The 18,192-nt window shown below is 45.7% G+C and overlaps 1 protein-coding gene across 4 annotated transcripts in view; it reads right to left on the bottom strand.

The window, feature by feature from the left end:
* The window catches only part of LOC112209800 (sterile alpha motif domain-containing protein 11-like), a 231,895-nt gene that overhangs the window by 137,415 nt on the left and 76,288 nt on the right, over positions 1–18,192 (bottom strand). For 2 of the 4 annotated variants that reach the window (XR_010158646.1, XR_010158649.1), the window contains one exon: positions 432–1,688. The exons of the other annotated variants lie outside the window; for them this stretch is intronic. The gene's annotated coding sequence lies outside the window, so the exon portion shown is untranslated. The remainder of the gene's footprint in view (positions 1–431; positions 1,689–18,192) is intronic. 4 annotated transcript variants of the gene reach the window in all.

The following is an 18,192-nucleotide window of genomic DNA, read 5'->3' as shown; positions in this document are numbered from 1 at the left end:
TAATCCCAGCACTTTGGGAGGCCGAGGCAGGCAGATCACCTGAGCTCAGGAATTTGAGATCAGCCTGGGCAACATGGTGAAACCCCATCTCTACTAAAACTACAAAAAACTAGCCGGACGTGGTGGTGCACGCCTGTAATCTCAGCTACTCAGGAGGCGGAGGTTGCAGTGAGTCAAGATCGCGCCATGGCACTCCAGCCCGGCCAACAGAATAAGACTCTGTTCTCAAAAAACAAACAAACAAACAAACAAATTTCCAGCCTGGTCTGAGAATCCCCATCCTTAACAAGCATCCCAGGTGTTTCTGAACATAGCCTTTGGTCCACAGTAAGAAGCTTTTGCTCCCAAAGTATGAGACATGATACATCTGTTCTTCCCCAAACATGATAGGCAGGGTGGGGGAACTACATCAAAACAAACATTGGTTTTACCTTAGCTCTATAAGGAGCCGGCCTTCCACTGGTGATCAGGATCCCACATAGGTTTTCTGTGGTGCTGCACATCCATGTTCAGTAGCATTTCTGCATCTCCTGGAATATAGTCATTTCTAGAAGTCCAGGAACCATGGCTGCCACAGATCCATTTTTCCGTGCTTGTAAGGACCAGAGAAGGTGGCTCAGTATATAGGTGACAGTGGCTGGGCAGGCAGACAGCTCTTAGAATATTTTCCCAAGCTAATCTTTTCCATTTCCACTTCCTCGTGGAGCTGGACTATTACTGCTCAGAAGGAGGCCATGAACCATTGCTTTGGCTTTGGAATAAAGAGTTTTCCATTTTCTTTTTTTTACTAAAAGCACCTTTTTTTTTTTTTTAAAAGCCCTAGGCCTTAGCCAGAAACTGTTCTACTTTCTGCATAACGAAATTACTAATCATACGTTTTCTCTGCTCTTATTCAGCATGGCTGTAATTTAAAAGCCAGCTGATTATAAAAATATAAAGTACATTTTGTTGCAGTTTCTTACCACAAAGGATGTGGCTGAACCGTAGACCACAACGTTCCTGAGTTGCTCACGCTCGAACCCCTCCCCACTGAAGGCACCAGCTACTCCCTGCAGGGACCAGACAGTCATGGCTTTTCAAGCATGAAAGATGGCATTATTTGGAACTTGTAATGATATCCTTGAGATACCTATCCTGAATTCTGGCAGGGATCTTGCAGTGAAGCTGGAAAACAACATATCATTTTTGCAGGTGCATGCTTAGACAGAAATGTCTGATTTAGAGGATATTGGGAAGGAGCTGGCATTTTAAGAATCCAGCTGCCCACTGCATCTCCATTAAGACCTTTGTTGATTAAATAGGTAAGAGGATGGAAAACATATCCCTCATTTTCATAAAATGGAAGCTGCATAACAAATATTCCTATTTCTAAAACCAAATGTCAATCTTGTATTTGAGCCAAAATAACTTTTACACTTGTTCCCCATTCCCCAACCCAGAAGGAACTAGTTACCCAGCCCTGGAAACCGCCTGGAAGGCTAAGGCTGTGCCACTGAGAGCCAGAGAAAATCCCTGAGCTGCAGACAGGCAGGTGCTGCTTTGCTGTCACTGGTGCAGGCAGCTCGATGCCTTGTTGAGGCTGGTTGTAGGAGAGCAAGTGCCAGCTGGGCAGGCTGCTTCTCATGTGTCAGGCAGCAAAGAGATTCTTGCTATGGTCCCATCTGCTCTTTTAGGAAGTACTGGATGTGCTTAAACAGGTAATAAGGAAAATATTTATTAGGTAAAATCCCTGAGAGTTGAGAGAGCTCACCCACCCCCAATCCTGCCTAAAATATGTCACCCCCACCCCCAGAAAAATCCAGTCTTCCAACAGGAAGCTTACTAGGATGAAATCTCATGCTTCGGTTTGTAACACCATCTGCCAGGACTGAGAAGTTCCGGTGCCTAGCTGAGAAATACCAGTTGAATGAATGAGTGTAAAAAAATAACTGATGGTGTTAGAAGTCAGGAGTGTTGCCATGAGGGAGCTGGAAGGAGCCCAAATGGGGCTGGTGAGTTCCTGGTAATGGTCAATTTCTTGCCTGGGGGGTAGTTGCACTGTTATGCTCACTTTGTGACCATTCATCAGGCTGTAGACACACGTGTGTGCTTTCCTGTATGTATATTAACTTCAATTTTTTTTTAAAGTTTAAGAAAATGAAAAAGGTTGATCAAAAAAGACCTTGGGAAGGAAGGTGCAGATTTGAGAGTCAATATAATCAAAGAGATAGTGAAAGAAGGTAAAAACTGAAAACTCTTAGCCCTGCTATTTCTTGAATGTGAACACATAGCTTTGCATGATGGCCATTGTGGCCCACTCATAACCTTGAATAGCAGTCACGAGGGCTGTTCTCAGATACTCCAGTTCTTTTTCTGGGCACAACAGGATAGGATGTACTACCCACACACTTTTGAAGTTACACTTGGCCATGTGCCTTCTCCAATGAAACAGAAAAGGTTATGTGTCAATTCCAGAAGGAAGCTTTAAAAGCCAGTGCAGTTTACCATATCTTGTACTCCCCTTGTCATACTGATGATCACGGAAGCAAGTGTTGACACAGACATTCCATTAGCGTCGTCCCTGAGTGACTACATGGAATAGAGTTTCCTTGCCAAGCTGTGTTGCAGGTGTATTAGGAACAAGAAATAATCCTTTATTATGCTAAGCCAGAGCAGCTAGGGAGTGACTTGCTGGCACAGCGTAACTTAGATTTTCTTTATCCATACAAAAACTGGTTCCTCGAAGTGAAGTGCTGCTGTGTAACCAAATGGCTTAGTAGTTGATTGGTGGACAGCAACAAAACTGTCACTGGGGACTTAATCATAGAACAATGACAACTATTTGGATGACTATTTTCTCAATAATCCCCAGGGATGGTACATACCAGTACCATCCTAGTTGCAGAGAGAGAATGTAACCTATTATCTACAGTGGATGCCTTAGGGCACTAGGGAAGAAATATTTTTGTGAAAGGAAAGCCATTTCCTGTGTACAGTCTGCCTAGATTGTCTCTTAGAAATGTGTAGCTCTCAAACTTTGGTGTGCATCGGAATCCCCAGGAGGGTTTGTGAAAACACACTGCTGGGCCTCAACCTCGACTTTCCAATTCGGTAGGTCTGGAAAGAGGCACAAGAATTGGCATTTCTAACAAGTTCCCAGGTGGTGCTGATGCTTCTGGTCCAGAAGCCCCACTTCGAGAAATGCTGCTGTAGAGGAAGGGCTCTGGTAAGTAGGATTCCTGTCCATCAGGGAGCTCTAAAGTGTCTGTTCTTTCATCTTTGTAGGCTTTCGTCTTTTGCAGTTTCCAGTGACTAAACCTTATGAGTTAACTTGTTCCCTGTGGAACTTTTGCTTCCCAGTATAAAAAACAAATTCTGCAAAGATACCATTGCCCAATAGGAAGTCTTTCTACAGCTTGTACAATATATCAAGTGTTTATAAATCCTGTATTCATCCAGAATTTGGCCATAGAACTTGACTCACAGCAGTCTTATAAGAAAAAAAAATGACTCATACATTTCCCTTAGGAAGAAATGTTTCTTTATGCTAATCCCATGAGTTTCTGTGTTAGCTCACTCCCTTATGAATGCACATTTTAAAAAATCATGGTTGGCTGGGTGCGGTGGCTCATGCCTGTAATCCCAGTACTTTGGGAGGCTGAGTTGGGTGGATCGCCTGAGGTCAGGAGTTCGAGACTAGCCTGGCCAACATAGTGAAATCCTGTCTCTAATAAAAATACAAAAATTAGCTGGGCATGGTGGTGGGCACCTGTAATCCCAGCTACTCAGGAGGCTGAGGCAGGAGAATCGCTTGAACCCGGGAGGCGGTGGTTACAATGAGCCGAGATAGTGCCGTTGCACTCCAGCCTGGGCAACAAGAGAAAAACTTTGTCTCAAAAAATAATTTAAAAAATCATGCTCTCCTCTGGAAACCCAGGTGGCATGGAGGAGAGTGTGCTGCACTGCTGCCCTCTCAGCTGCTGCCTCTGCATTCCATCCTGGGTTCTGATTCTGCCATCGGGCAGAAGTGCACAGTGTTTTTCCTTTCCAGAGCAGAAAAACGGTCATCCTAGGTGTTCACACTGAGATGCAAGAGACTGAGTAATCTGTGTTGGAAAGCCACAGGAGCCCAATGAACCCAGGAACCAATTGAAGATCCTCTTGCCTAAGGACACATATGGTATGTCCACAGCGCTAAGTTCAGAGACCAAGTTGAGATGAGTTAGAAGAGGGAGAAGACATCAGTGTTTCACTGGGAAAGGAGGCAACTTGTTTATATCTTCTCTCATCTGTAAATTAACCTCCAAGAGACAAGACACTCAGAAAGTACACTTGCTGAGATTGATTGATGGAAGGCCTTGAATGACCAAAGGAACGTTAATGAAGTTCCCCATATGCTTCATTCAGTCATCATCAGAGATATATGACCACTACATAACCAAAGAGCCAGAAGCTTGGTGTCTGTCTTATAAACCTTGCTATAGATATTGGTCTGTAGAACATTTTTTTTTTTTTTTGAGGCGGAGTCTCACTCTGTTGCCCAAGCTGAAGTGCAGTGATGAGATCTTGGCTCACTGCAACCTCCACCTCCTGGGTTCAAGCGATTCTCATGCCTCAGCCTCCCAAGCAGTTCGGATTACAGGCACACACCACCACGCCTGGCTAATTTTTATATTTTTAGGAGAGCCGGGGTTTCATTATGTTGCCCAGGCTGGTCTCAAACTCCTGATGTCAGGTGATCTGCCCACCTGAGCGTCCCAAAGTGCTAAGATTACAGGCATGAGTCACTGTGCCTGGCACATATTTAAAAAGATAGAGCACAGTCATTTTACTTACCTGTGTGTGTCGGAGTTTAGGGACTCCAGCTGAGGACAAACATCCTACATTTGCCAGTGCACAACAGTCTTGGGTTCAGAAATTTGTTTTGCCAAATTCTTGTCACTGTTTCTAATCCTTTTTAAAATTAGGGGCCCAAACACTGTCATCACCCACCAGTAAGTCTTCTGAAGATTACCTCTCGGCCGGGTGCGGTGGCTCACGCCTATAACCCCAGCACTTTGGGAGGCCGAGGCGGGTGGATCACCTGAGGTCAGGAGTTGGAGACCAGCCTGGCCAATGTGGTGAAACCCTGTCTCTACCAAAAATACAAAAATTAGCCGGTCATGGTGGCTTGCACCTGTAATCCCAGCTGCTCAGCTACTTGGGAGGCTGAGGCAGAAGAATCCCTTGAACCCAGGAGGCAGAGGTTGCAGTGAGCTGAGATCACACCACTGCACTTCCAGCCTGGGCGACAAGAGTGAGACTCTGTCTGAAAAACAATCAATTAATTAAAGATTACCTTTCAATGATCTGTACCTACATTTACCTCTGCATGGAAAGGAGTTTCACCCAGGTACAAACATGATGAACATTAACTGCTATTAGCAATCCACCCATCCGGGTAGACAGGCTGTTAGCCAGAGTCTACAGAAACGTAGGCAGTCACTCTTCCCTTTGCTTCCCCCTCCTGTTCATTTGATGCCTAATAAAGAATGACTTTTCACTTGTGCTCATTGTCCAGTTTTTACCAAGATATGAAATACATATATAGCGCTAAACACCAGTGAAAGATATTCAGTTTGGGGCAATGCAAGGAAAGAAGCAATCTACAGGGAACTATTTTATTTGAAGGTGAAAGTTGCTTCTGATAACTCTTCAAGAAGTGCATCATTCTAAGTGGGACATTTCGGTTATTTATGGTCACGATATTGTTAGGTAACAGTCCTCAAAGCCTCAGTAGCCTACCATAGTAAGCATGCATTGCTCACACCTCTGGGTGCCCAGCAAAGTGGCTCTGCGGACCTTGGCCGGTCTCACAGCTGTCAGCTGACCTAGGCTGGGCAGCTAAAGTGCGTTCTCATGGCCATAACAGAAATGCAAGAATACAGGTGGACAGGGATCCTGGAGGCTCAGACTCAGAACTCGTACTCCATTAATTTCATGGCACTCCATTGGCCCAAGCAAATGATAAGACCAGTCCAGATTCAAAGAGATTGGGAAACAAATCCTTCAGTGAAAGGAACTGCAAAGCCACATGCCGGAATGTTTGGCTATAGAAAGAAAGAAAGGATTTGGAGCCATAAAATGCAATAAACCCATCAGAGTGGGATCCTCTCCCAATAATAGCTCCGGCCAGGATTTTGGAATTGCTCAGGAGGCATACTTCTAATAACCTACTTAAATACCTGTGGGGAAGGGTGGAGCTAGGAACTCTGGTCCACCCTTGAGATTGATGTCTGCAGAGCCTTTTCTGTGGTGGAGCCCTTTTGTAAGTTCTCAGCCACACCATTATCACTACCTTGAGTGCTGCCATCAAGAAGCCACTAACCAGCGCCATCATCTGCTAAGTGTCCAGTGACCGTGAATGTAAGCAGAAGGTAGAAAATGGTAGCTTGTTGGAAAATATGGGGGTGGTAACCCAAAAACAGCTGTAAGAGAAGAGAGCTATCATAAAAGTCTTGAGAGTTAGTTTTTTGGGGGTTGTTTTTTAAAGCAGAGTCTCACTCTGTCACCAGGCTGGAGTGCAGTGATACGATCTCAGCTCACTCCAACCTCTGCCTCCTGGGTTCAAGTGATTCTCCTGCCTCAGCCTCCTGAGTAGCTGGGATTACAGACATGGGCCACCATACCTGGCTCATTTTTGTATTTTTAGTAGAGATGGGGTTTCAACATGTTGGCCAGGCTGGTCTCGAACTCCTGGCCTGAAGTGATCCACCCGCCTCGGCCTCCCAAAGCGCTGAGATTACAGGCGTGACCACCACACACAGCCTTGGGAGCTAGTTTCAAGCGGTATTTTGGACGAGTACCGGGGTGAAGCACCAGTGACGGAAGAATTCCATCTCCAGCCTGTTCCCACTGAGGAGACTGTACCATAAAGCACTAGGGAAATCTGACCTCCACAGCCTTTGGCTTCCAACTGAGGATCAAAGCAAGGACAGGCATGAGTCATAGTAGAGTCCCCTTAAACCCTTAGCTGGTGAGCGTTATTTCACTACAAGCCATGGCTATTTCCTGTGGCCAACAGGAAAAGGCTGCATAGTCACTTCTGAATTCCTGTGGAAGAACTACTCTGAGGCAGTCTTATCAAGCAAGTCTAGCTCTGTCTCTGGGCAGTGACCTGAAGGCATCTCTTCCTTAACTTTGACAGCTGATCCCAGACTAACTTGTCACATAGGAGTTGGACATTGGTTGTGCCATACTAACCCCAGGAGGAGGAAGTGGAGGAATTGACTGAGAGGAGAGGTTACCACTTGCTAATGAAGTTAAGGGAATCCTCATTACGCAAGGACATTTCAGCTCTTCTGCCTGCTCTGAAGGTGGAACATGCTGTGGTCATCACTTTGGTCAAACATGAACAACAGCCTTATAGGAGAGCAGGTGGAGCTAGTGGGGGAACAAAGATAAAAATCGTGTTCAACACTTTTGGAAGCACTGAACATGATGGGGTTAATCAGCCAGTGGTCTGATCCTCCTTCTGCTCATGGAGGGAGGCTGAAATGCCTGACGACCTCTGGCTTCTCCCTGCAAAAACAGAAGAGATCCTGGAGCTAAGATAGGTGACTTTTTTTTTTTTTTTTTTTTTGGAGAAGGAGTCCCACTCTGTCGCCCAGACTGGAGTGCAGTGGCGAGATCTCCACTCCCTGCAACCTCTGACTCCCAGGTTTAAGCGATTCTCTTGCCTCAGCCTTCCAAGTAGCTGGGATTACAGGCACTCACTACCACTCCCAGCTAATTTTTTTTTTGTATTTTTAGTAGAGACGGATTTTTGCCATGTTGGCCAGGCTGGTTTCAAACTCCTGACCTCAGGTGATCCACCCGCCTCAGCCTCCCAAAGTGCTGGGATTACAGGCATGAGCCACCGCACCCGGCCAACATAGGTGACTTGTCACACCTGCTTCAGAGAGAGCCCAGGGCAGGCAAGGCAGTCCCCATTGGAGCTGACTTCCAACCCCATGCATGGCTGCTTCTCTGTGCTGCTTCCCTGCTGAGCTTCAACTCCCTTCTAGGGATGCCATTTTCCTAACAACCAAAATGGCAGGCAGAACCAGCCTCATTTGCTGAGGTTGAGAGGAGGGCGCCTGACACACAGTAGGGTTCAGAACCTGTCTAGTGAGGTGAATTTTGCAGGTTGTTCGTGGCAAATCTTTTTCTTTTTTTTGAGAGGGAGTCTCACTCCATCATCAGGCTGGAGTGCAGTGGTGCGATCTTGGCTCACTGCACCCTACGCCTCCCGAGTTCAAGCAATTCTCCTGCCTCAGCCTCCCAAGTAGTTGGGATTACAGGCGCACACCACCACACCTGGCTAATTTTTTGTATTTTTAGTAGAGACAGGGTCTCACTATGTTGGCCAGACTGGTCTCGAACTCCTGACCTCGTGATCTGCCTGCCTCGGCCTCCCAAAGTGCTAGGATTACAGGCGTGAGCCACCGTGCCCATTCATGGCAAGTCTTAAGGCTGTCAGTAACACATCTGAAGGGGGCCGTTATGCCAACAGGAAAGAGACATGTTCTGTTCTTCTCCAGGAGGAAGAGGGTCCAAGTGCTGAGCCAAAAATCCAACAACTAGCACACATTTAAATGGGCTCCCCCAGGCGGGAATGAGGCAGGGAAGGTTTCTTCAAATAAACAGACACTTGTTCAACTAAACTCCAAATGAGCACCACCCGCCCCCCTGTGAAAGGCCTTGGTAAGGAGTGCGAGAGGTTAGCTGAGAAGGGTCCCAGCCAGCACAGAGACTACTACTACCTGCAACCCCACCAGTTCCCTTCACTCCTCAGCCTGACCTATCAGCTCTCCCTAGTGGCCAGTGGGAGACACATCCAAGCATGAGCCAGTCTCCCAACAACGTTTAATTTTATTTATTTATTTATTTTGAGACAGAGTCTCCCTCTGTCATCCAGGGTGGAGTGCAGTGGAACGATTTCAGCTCATTGCAACCTCTACCTCCCAGGTTCAAGCAATTCTCCTGCCTCTGCCTCCCAAGTAGCTGGGATTACAGGCAGGCACCACCATATTAGCTAATTTTGTATTTTTAGTAGAGACCGGGTTTCACACCATGTTGGTCAGGCTGGTCTCGAACTCCTGACCTCAGGTGATCCACCTGCCTCAGCCTTCCAAAGTGCTGAGATTACAGGCATGAGCCACCGTGCCTGGCCAACAATGTTTTTAAAACAGGACATAATGGGTTACAAAATTAATGTAACTACAAGCATTTTTAAAAGTTGAATAAATCTGAAATCTTGATTGTATCAGATAAATTGATGGTAACATCATTTCATGAAGCTTTATGTGTGTGTATGTGTGTGTGTGTGTATATCATCTCAGTCACAAAATAACATGTGTTTGGGGTTTTTTGGTTTCTCCTTAAGACAGGGACTCACTATCACTCAGGCTGGAGTGCAGTTGTGCACTCACGGCTCACTGCAGCCTCAACCTCCTGGGCTCAAGCAATCCTCCCACTGAAGCCTCCCAAGTGGCTGGGACCACAGGCGCACTCTACCACACTAGGCTAATGTTGAGGCAGGATCTCACTATGTTGCCCAGGCTAGTCACTTTTTTGTCTGGTAGCCTCATGGTCTAGAAAAGTTTCAACGTTTATAGCACGTAACTTTTTCTTTCAACATCAGCCTACTTCACTCTTCTTTTTAATTATGTTCGACTTTTTTATTGTAGTAAAACATACATAATATGAAGTTTGCCATCTTTACTATTTTAAGTGTATAATTCAGTGACATGAATTGTATTTACAATATTTTGTAACTAGCACCACTATCCAGATCCAAAACTTTTTCATCACCCATAAAAGAAACTCCATAACCATTAAGCAAAACTGTCCATATCCCCTCCCTCAACCCCGGTAGCTTCAGTTCCACTTCCTGTCTCTATGCCTTTGCCTATTCTAGATAGCTCACATAGGGGAATCATGCAACAGTTGTCCTTTTGTGTCTGATTTATTTCTCTTAGCATAATGTCCTCAAGGTTCATCCATGTTGTAGCACATGTCAGAACTTAATTCCTTTTCATAGCTGAATAGTAGTGCACTGTATGTATATTCTGCCTTTTGTTTATGCATTCATTTGTTATCACCACCTCATCTTATTTTATTTGAGACAAGGTCTTACTCTGTCACTCTGTGCAGTGGCGCAATCATGGCTCACTGCAGCCTGGACTTCTCGGGCTCAGGTGATCCTCCCACCTAAAGCCTCCCAGGTAGCTGGGATTGCAGGTGCGCACTGCCATGCCTGGCGAATTTTTTGTAGAGATGGGGTTTCACCCTGTTGCCCAGGTTGGTCTCAAATGATCCTCCTGTCTCGGCCTCCCTAAGTGCTAGGATTACAGGCATGAGCCACCACACCCAGCTACCACCTCCTTTTAAAATAAAGTAAGTGAAGCTCAGACTGGCTCAGGGTGAGCCCATTACTTAGCGGGAAGGCTGATCAGAAAGAGCAGGCCTCCTGCCTTCTAAGCCAAGACTTTTGCCACTACTCCAAACTACTGACAAGCCTGCTTTGCCTTGACACCCTTTATTTCATATTCTGTTCCAATTCCAAGTCGTGAAAAATAACAAACCCTTAGATAGCACTTAACCACACAGCAGGCACTGTTCTGAGTGGTTTGCTCACGTTCCCTTATTTTCTCCTTTCCAGAAACCTATAAAGTAGTTGAACACCATTACTATCCCCTTTTTATAGATGAAGCAACAGAAACATCGAGAGGTTAAGTAACTTGTCCGAGATCACACAGCTATTAGTGAGAAAGCCAGGCAGACCTGCACCAAGTCCCTGCACTGAATCACTTCACCACACTGCCCCTCTTGCAGAGAGAAAAGCATTCTTCACCAAAGCAACACCGTATTTCTAGTGATAAGAGACTCAAATTCCAGACAAGAAATCAAATACGGTGTCCTGTAACAGATTAACTTAGGAAGACAAATGTATTCCAAAGGCAAGACTGCAAGTTATACCTGCCTTTACACAAACATCGACAGTCCCAAATTCTGCATGGGGCTTGTGAGACAGTCTCTTCCTCTGACTATGACAATCTAGGAACAACAGGACAAATGACAATTCTTCAGGCCCAGAACTGGTTCCCTGACACATTCTAGACCCTGCTTAAGGACACAGAAGTCTGATTCTGGAGATGCCCTTGCTCTTGAAGTCCCAACTGTGCAGTGTTCTGTGTGCCTGAGTCCCACACCCCAGCCTACCATGGCCACCATGGCGGGTTTGGCCAGTATTCTACAAAGCCCAGAAGCATCAGGCACCTGAGAACCATGCCCTTGTTACATTTAAATCATGTGACTCATTGACTAGGAAGACAGAAACTTCTAGAAAGAAAGCCAAAGAGAATCCACAGCTGCTTTCTCCAAGCCAGATTTACTTGAAAATGCAAGTGATGAGGCTGTCACTCCCACCCTGAGGATGAGGGGAAGGAGGAGGGAGGCTTTGCTGTCTCCCAGAAAATCAACAAGAACACAATTTCCAGGCGCTGTGGAGAAAATATATTATGTGAAAGTCTGAGCTCCAAGAGACTCCTTGTCCTTGCAGTGGGGCCATCTGTGTTCTCTAGGTTGTGGTTTTCGCTGGCAAGTCTATACACTTCCATTGATCGGTCAACAAGAACAGAACTTATTTACCTGCCACAGTACCTCGGGCTGTAGCTCTGATAAGGGCCCCTCAAGGTGCCCTTCCCAAGCGACCAGCCTGCTTGCTTCTTCTATTTCCTTTTATTCAGGAATGCCTCATGCTACTAAAATAGCAGACAAGGTTTAAATACACTGCTACTTTGTGTGTCTAGCCATTTTAAAAAATTATTTTCAACCTTACCACCAGTATTAACATCTCCTACATCAGAAGAAAGGTGCCACAGGAATCAGGGTGCTACACAGCATAGGGTTTGGGGGACACACTCCTGTGATACTCCATTGTATTAGGGCTCTCCAGAGGAGCAGAACCAATAGGATATATATAGATGTATAGAAAGTGATAGATTACAAGGGACTGGCATATGCAATTACTGAGGCCAGGAAGTCCTGTGGTCTGCCATCTGTGAGGTGGAGGCCCAGGAAAGCCACGGGTGTGGCTCCAGCCTAGACCCAAAGGCCTAAGAACCAGGGAAGCCAGTGTCTGAGGGCAGGAGAGGATGGAGGCCCCAGCTCAAGCAGAACGGGAACTCTATCTTCCTACACATTTTTGTCCTATTCAAGCCCTCTGTAGACTGAATGGTACCCACCCGCAGTGGTGAGGAAAGCCTTCTTTACTCAGTCACCAATTCAAATGCTCATCCCTTTCAGAGACACCCACGCAGAGGTTTGCCAGCTTTCTGAGCATCCCTTGACAGTCAAATTGACACATAAAAGAACTATTATACCTTCTTGTCCAGAAGTCTTTGCAGATAACCGTCCATGAATTCTAATGAAGCCTGGGAACCTATCCAGAGCTGGGGCAAGAAAGAATCCATGCAAGTAGGAAACTAGCAAAACCTGCAGTCTCCAGCATCCTGCCCATCATCTGCAGACCCCAGAGGAGTCCACAAGCAAGTGCTCAACAACACCGTTCTAGTTACATTCAGGTCATGTGGCTTCTTGACCAGGAAGAGAGAAACCTCTCAAACAAAAGCTAAAGAGAATCCACAGCTGCCTTCTCCAAACCTGTTACAGCTGGAAAACCAAGTGATGAGGAAATCACATGAGCTCATGCTTGTGAAGCACTCTGTACAAACAGGCACTGTGGAAGCATTCGCTATTTTGTTAACGATAAGGTCATTTTTTTCCTCGAGGTCAGGTTGTTCATTCCAGTTTCACTCACTGGCATCTCTCCCCAGAGCACACAGGCACTCACACAAAAATAACTGTCTTCCAAGTTATCCCACAGGTATGGACAATAGCTGGTACGACCATTGGATTGTCCACTGCCTTGCTGAGTTCCAGCAGGCTGCTCTGATGGGGAACAACAACAAAAAAAAGCAACCTGTGGGCAGCGAGGAGGTTTTTCTAGGGAATCTGCGTAGACTGTCTTTGTCAAATGTGGGAAGGAAAGGGGTCCTCCCAGGAATTAGGATCTGCTGCGAGGTTGTGCCAGGGCATCCACGCCCACGTTTCTCTCAGTGCTGGCCTCGCTGATCCCACCATCCCTCCAGGTGTGCTGTAGAACTTCCAAGACTCATTCCCATGAATATGTTAGCTAGGTGGTCGTCAAGTCTACAGGTTCTTCCTCCCCACAGCTCTTGGGTCCACCCTCTTCCACTGCTGCTAACATAGTTCAGAGCACCATCATTTCTTCTGGACTGCTACAAGGTCATCTGAACTGGTCTCCCCACTGTCAGCCCTGTCCCTTTCAGTACAGTCATGTTATTCCCTGTTGAAAGCTACTCAATGGTTTCAGCTTGGTCTGGCATGATGAAGCTTCCTCCGTAATCTGGGTTCAGCTCCATCACACTCCTCCCACACTTCCAACTGAGCTAAACCAAAATGCCACAGGAGTTCCTGACCTTAAGCCCTTGTGTCACTCACTTTATAATTCATAGTTTGTCCCCAGTGTTGCAACCAAGAGCTGAGGCTCCTTGGGCTCTCTCATTTTTGAACATCAAATGCAGGTCTCCTTTGCCATGCAATGTGACTGCCTGATTCACAGGAACATGGCCCTGCAAGTGTACGCCAGGTGGCCCTACCCACATCAGCAGATACATTGGCAGACAATCAGGATGGATCAGGACAATCTCTCTGAATATATCCATCCATTTGGAAGGAAGGCAATCAAGATGGAGATTAAAACCAGCTTAACATGGAACTAGAGAGGCAAAACAGCCTCCTTGTGAGGTTCCGAGTTGTAGAGTAGGAAGGTGGCATGTCCTTGGCTCAGTGCCCCTTCATTCCCATTCGGTGGCTGACAGCTTCAGTTTCTCATTTCTTATTAGACTAAAGCTTGACTCTTGCTCTGCTGTTTCTTTTCATTGATGAAGCTTAAATAACCAGTAATCACAGCATGCAAAATAGTGTGCACCAGACTTCATATGGTTAAAGTGAGAGTCTTCATTTTTGGAAACATGCTCCAGGCAACTTTGGAAAAAGCAGAATTACTTCCTCTTGTAGGCCACCGGACAGACCCTACTTCGTCCTAAAGTAAGGTGAAGGCCAAAAGACGGGCTTCCAAGGACCAGCTACACTAGACCTACCTTTTGCCTTAACTTTATTCACTTGTGAGCAACATCAAAAGATGAGCCTATTTTGGGCCCGGGCGCGGTGGCTCACGCCTGTAATCCCAGAACTTTGGGAGGCCGAGGCGGGTGGATCACGAGGTCAGGAGATCGAGGCCATCCTGGCTAACACGGTGAAACCCCATCTCTACTAAAAATACAAAAAATTACTGGGCGTGGTGGCTCGCGCTTGTAGTCCCAGCTACTCGGGAGGCTGAGGAAGGAGAATGGCGTGAACCCGGGAGGCGGAGCTTGCAGTGAGCCGAGATTGCACCACCGCACTCCAGTTTGGGCGACCGAGTGAGACTCCGTCTCAAAAAAATAAATAAATAAAAAATAAAAATTCAAAGACAACTACTTCTTTCAAAAACTAGGTGGAGGTCGGGCACAGTGGCTCACGCCCGTAATCATAGCACTTTGGGAGGCCAAGGCAGGCGGATCACTCGAGATCAGGAGTTCGAGACCAGCCTGGCCAACATGGCGAAACTCCCTCTCTACGGAAAATACAAAAAAAAATGAGCTGGGCATGGTGGTGGGCGCCTTTAATCCCAGTTGTTCCGGAATCTGAGGCAGGAGAATCGCGTGAGCTGAGGAGGCAGAGGTTGCAGTAAGTGGAGATGGCACCACTGCACTCCAGCCTGGGTGACAGAGTAAAATAAAAATAATTTTAAAAACTAAGTGGAAATTAAATGAAATTTAATATTAAATGTTTCCAAATAAAACATTATAATTTATTAAAATGGTTTTTAAAAAACTTTAAAAATCTTTTTGAAAAAACTTTCTAAAAAGCAATTTAAAGGGAATCTTTGCCTTTTACAGTATTGAGTCCACTGCTCTTTTCCTTTTCTCTTTCGTTCTTTAATTCCTTCATGTCTCGCAATAAAGGAAGAAACACGTACAGTTTGGGCATATATCTAGTTGCACATACCCTGGCCCTAGTGTAAAAGACCACAGGGTTTACAGGAGCGCGTAGCCTTTTCTTAATTTAAAAGAATCCAGGACGCAGGAGAGAACCACACCCCGCAGATCCAGGCCTAGCGAGTTGTCTGCCCTGTGGCACTCTGCCACCTAGTGTCTGAATCTGCATATTGCACTCTCCTCGATATCCCTTGGTCTGCGAAGGATGAAGTTCCTTCCACCATACGGCCACCGCCATCACCATCACCTTACGACCAACCCCAATGCTCTGCAATGGAGAACAAGCGCCACCATGTTGCAGGGTTCCAGAAAGCAGCAGCTCTGGAACCAGACAGACCTAACTTAGACTCCTAGCTTCCCGTTTACCAGCCGAGACTTCGAGCAAGGGACTTTACCGTTTTAAGCCCTAGTTTCTACGTCTATAGAATATGGATGGTAAAAATGCCTGTCTCTAGACTTGTAACCACTGAACTTCTAGAAAGCCAAATGGGTATGATGTTATAAACATTAAATGAAATATCACAGATAAAGTGCCTGCAAAGCATAGATCAGGCTGGGTGCAGTGGCTCAGGCCTATAATCCCAGCACTTTGGGAGGCTGACGCAAGCAGATCACTTGAGGTCAGGAGTTCAAGACCAGCCTGGGCAACAGGGTGAAACCCCACGAGGACTAAATTATGTTTTTTTATCTTGCCCAAACTCCTATCGAAGGGGTCTGGGGCATCACGCCCTACAAATCACAAATTCTCATCAGATGGGTTTTAATTAGCCCTATATACTGTGACTTACTTTCCAAACTGACTCTGGCATAACATGAGACAAGGGAGAAAATCAAAATATTTTACCCCAAAACATGTTCGTCATATTTTGTAATGGCCCTGCAAAGCTGTTCTGTATAGGGGAAAATTTGCATCTGTAAAAAATCTATTAACATAGCTAGATCTTTTTCTTCCAGACCCTCCCAATCCTAAAGAGATTAACTAAGATTTAATAAGAAACATTTGTCATCTGTTGTCTCTAAGGGCAGCACTATGAGACTTCAAAACAACTTAGGTCTCCACAATCTTTATCTTAACCTGAACATTCCTTTTCTATGAATCCCAGGTCTTCAGACAAACTCAACCACTTATCAAAATATTTAAACTCACCTATAGCCTGGAAACCCGCGCCCCACCCTCTCAACCCTTTGACTTGCCCCACCTTTCTGGACTAAACCAATGTAGTACTCAAATGTATTTGATTGATGTCTCTTGCCTCCCTGAAATGTATAAAACCAAGCTGCACCCTGACCACTTTGGGCACATGTTTTCAGGACCTCCTGGGGGCTGTGTCACTCATATTTGGCTCAGAATAAATGTCTTCAAATACTTTACAGAGTTTGACTCTTTTCGTCGACATGCTCTAAACTTTGCCTCAGTCTCTCCCTCTGCCTTATGCCCCTCAAATTCTTTCTTCTGAGGTGGCAAGCACTGAAGTTGCTGCAGACCCATACAGATTCGCTGCCAACATCCTGACCTGTCATTTTATGGGTAAGGAAACCAAACTACAAGGTCCTTAAATGGTCTCTCCACAGTATTAGCCAAACCTGAACAAGATCCCAGGTGTTCCGAATTCCCATCCAAAAGAAAAGGGGAAACCCAATCCCGTTTCCATCTCACCCAGGATCTATTGTCTTCCCAAAGTACTTTACTTTCTTTCCTGCCCAGCTGTTGAAATATCAAACTGTACTAAGATTTTGGCCATGATGGACTCTGTTCTCTGCACACTAAGACATTTATCTTCCTGGTCATCATAAATATTAATAAGTAATATTTGTTGCTGTTTACTGAGCAGTGTGTAAGCATCCATATTATTTAATGGATGTTTTTCTAGCTGTGTTTTAAAGTTGCAGCATTTGAATGAATGAATGACTTCTGAGCCAAAGTGAGAAAAAACAAACAAGACACAAATCAGTTTTTTCTAAACTATTTTTCTCCCCAAAATTAGCTCTGCTACTTTGCACAAGTCTCCTTTCCTAAGATCCAGCTTCTCATCTGTTCAATGGGGATATGAACATCTACAAGTTTATGGTAAAGTTTAAAAGCACATTTGTCTGATACTAAGTAGCTAATAAACAATCATTACTGTCATTACCTCGGTTGGCAATTTGGGCAGGGCTTGACAGGGAGTTTGGGTGACAGGCAATAAAGTAAAGGACATTATGGAAAGTCTGAAAGAATGTAATAAGGATAATATATTTTAGATGTATTTTTCTCTTTTATATTTTGTAAATGACTTTTCCCCTAGTAAGCCTAAGGTGATTCTTATGCCTCAGGGAGGTTTGAGACTATTATAGGAGGAATGTAAATAGAAAAAAAAAAAGATAGATCTAGTTTTTGATTTCCAATTTGAGTTCCTAGAAAAACTGAGGACTGGGGGTGGCTCTGGCAAGATGGCCAAATAGGAACAGCTCTGGTCTGCAGATCCCAGCAAGACCAATGCAGAAGGCGGATGATTTCTGCATTGCCAACTGAAGTACCCTGGCCATCTCATTAGGACTGGTTAGACAGTGGGTACAGCCCACAGAAGGCAAGCAGAAGCAGGGTGAGGCGTTGCCTTACCCTGGAAGCGCAAGGACCCAGGGGCCTCCCTCCCCAAGCCAAGGAAAGTTGTAAGGGACTGTGCTCTCTGGCCCAGGTACTATGCTTTTCCCATGGTTTTTGCAATCTGCAAATGAGATTCTCTCGTGTGCCTACACCACCAGGGCCCTGGGTTTCAAGCTCAAAACTAGGTGGCTGTTTGGGCAGACACCAACCTAGCTGCAGGTTTTTTTTTGTACCCTGGCAGTGCCCAGAACCCCAGCGAGACAGAACTGTTCACTCCCCTGGAAAGGGGGCTGAAGCCAGGGAGCCAAGTGGTCTCACTCAACAGGTCCCACTCCCATGGAACCCAGCAAGCTAAAAACCACTGTCTTGAAATTCTTGCGGCCAGCACAGCAGTCTGAAGTCCACCTGGGACGTTCGAGCTTGGTTGGGGGAGGGATGTCCACCATTACTGAGGCTTGGGTAGGTGGCTTTCCCCTGACA

This window comes from Pan troglodytes, chromosome 6 (assembly GCF_028858775.2).
Source record: "Pan troglodytes isolate AG18354 chromosome 6, NHGRI_mPanTro3-v2.0_pri, whole genome shotgun sequence".
NCBI classification, from domain to species: domain Eukaryota; kingdom Metazoa; phylum Chordata; class Mammalia; order Primates; family Hominidae; genus Pan; species Pan troglodytes.
The sequence above is the reverse complement of the archived record's forward strand: the minus strand, read 5'-3'. Positions and strand labels throughout refer to the sequence as shown.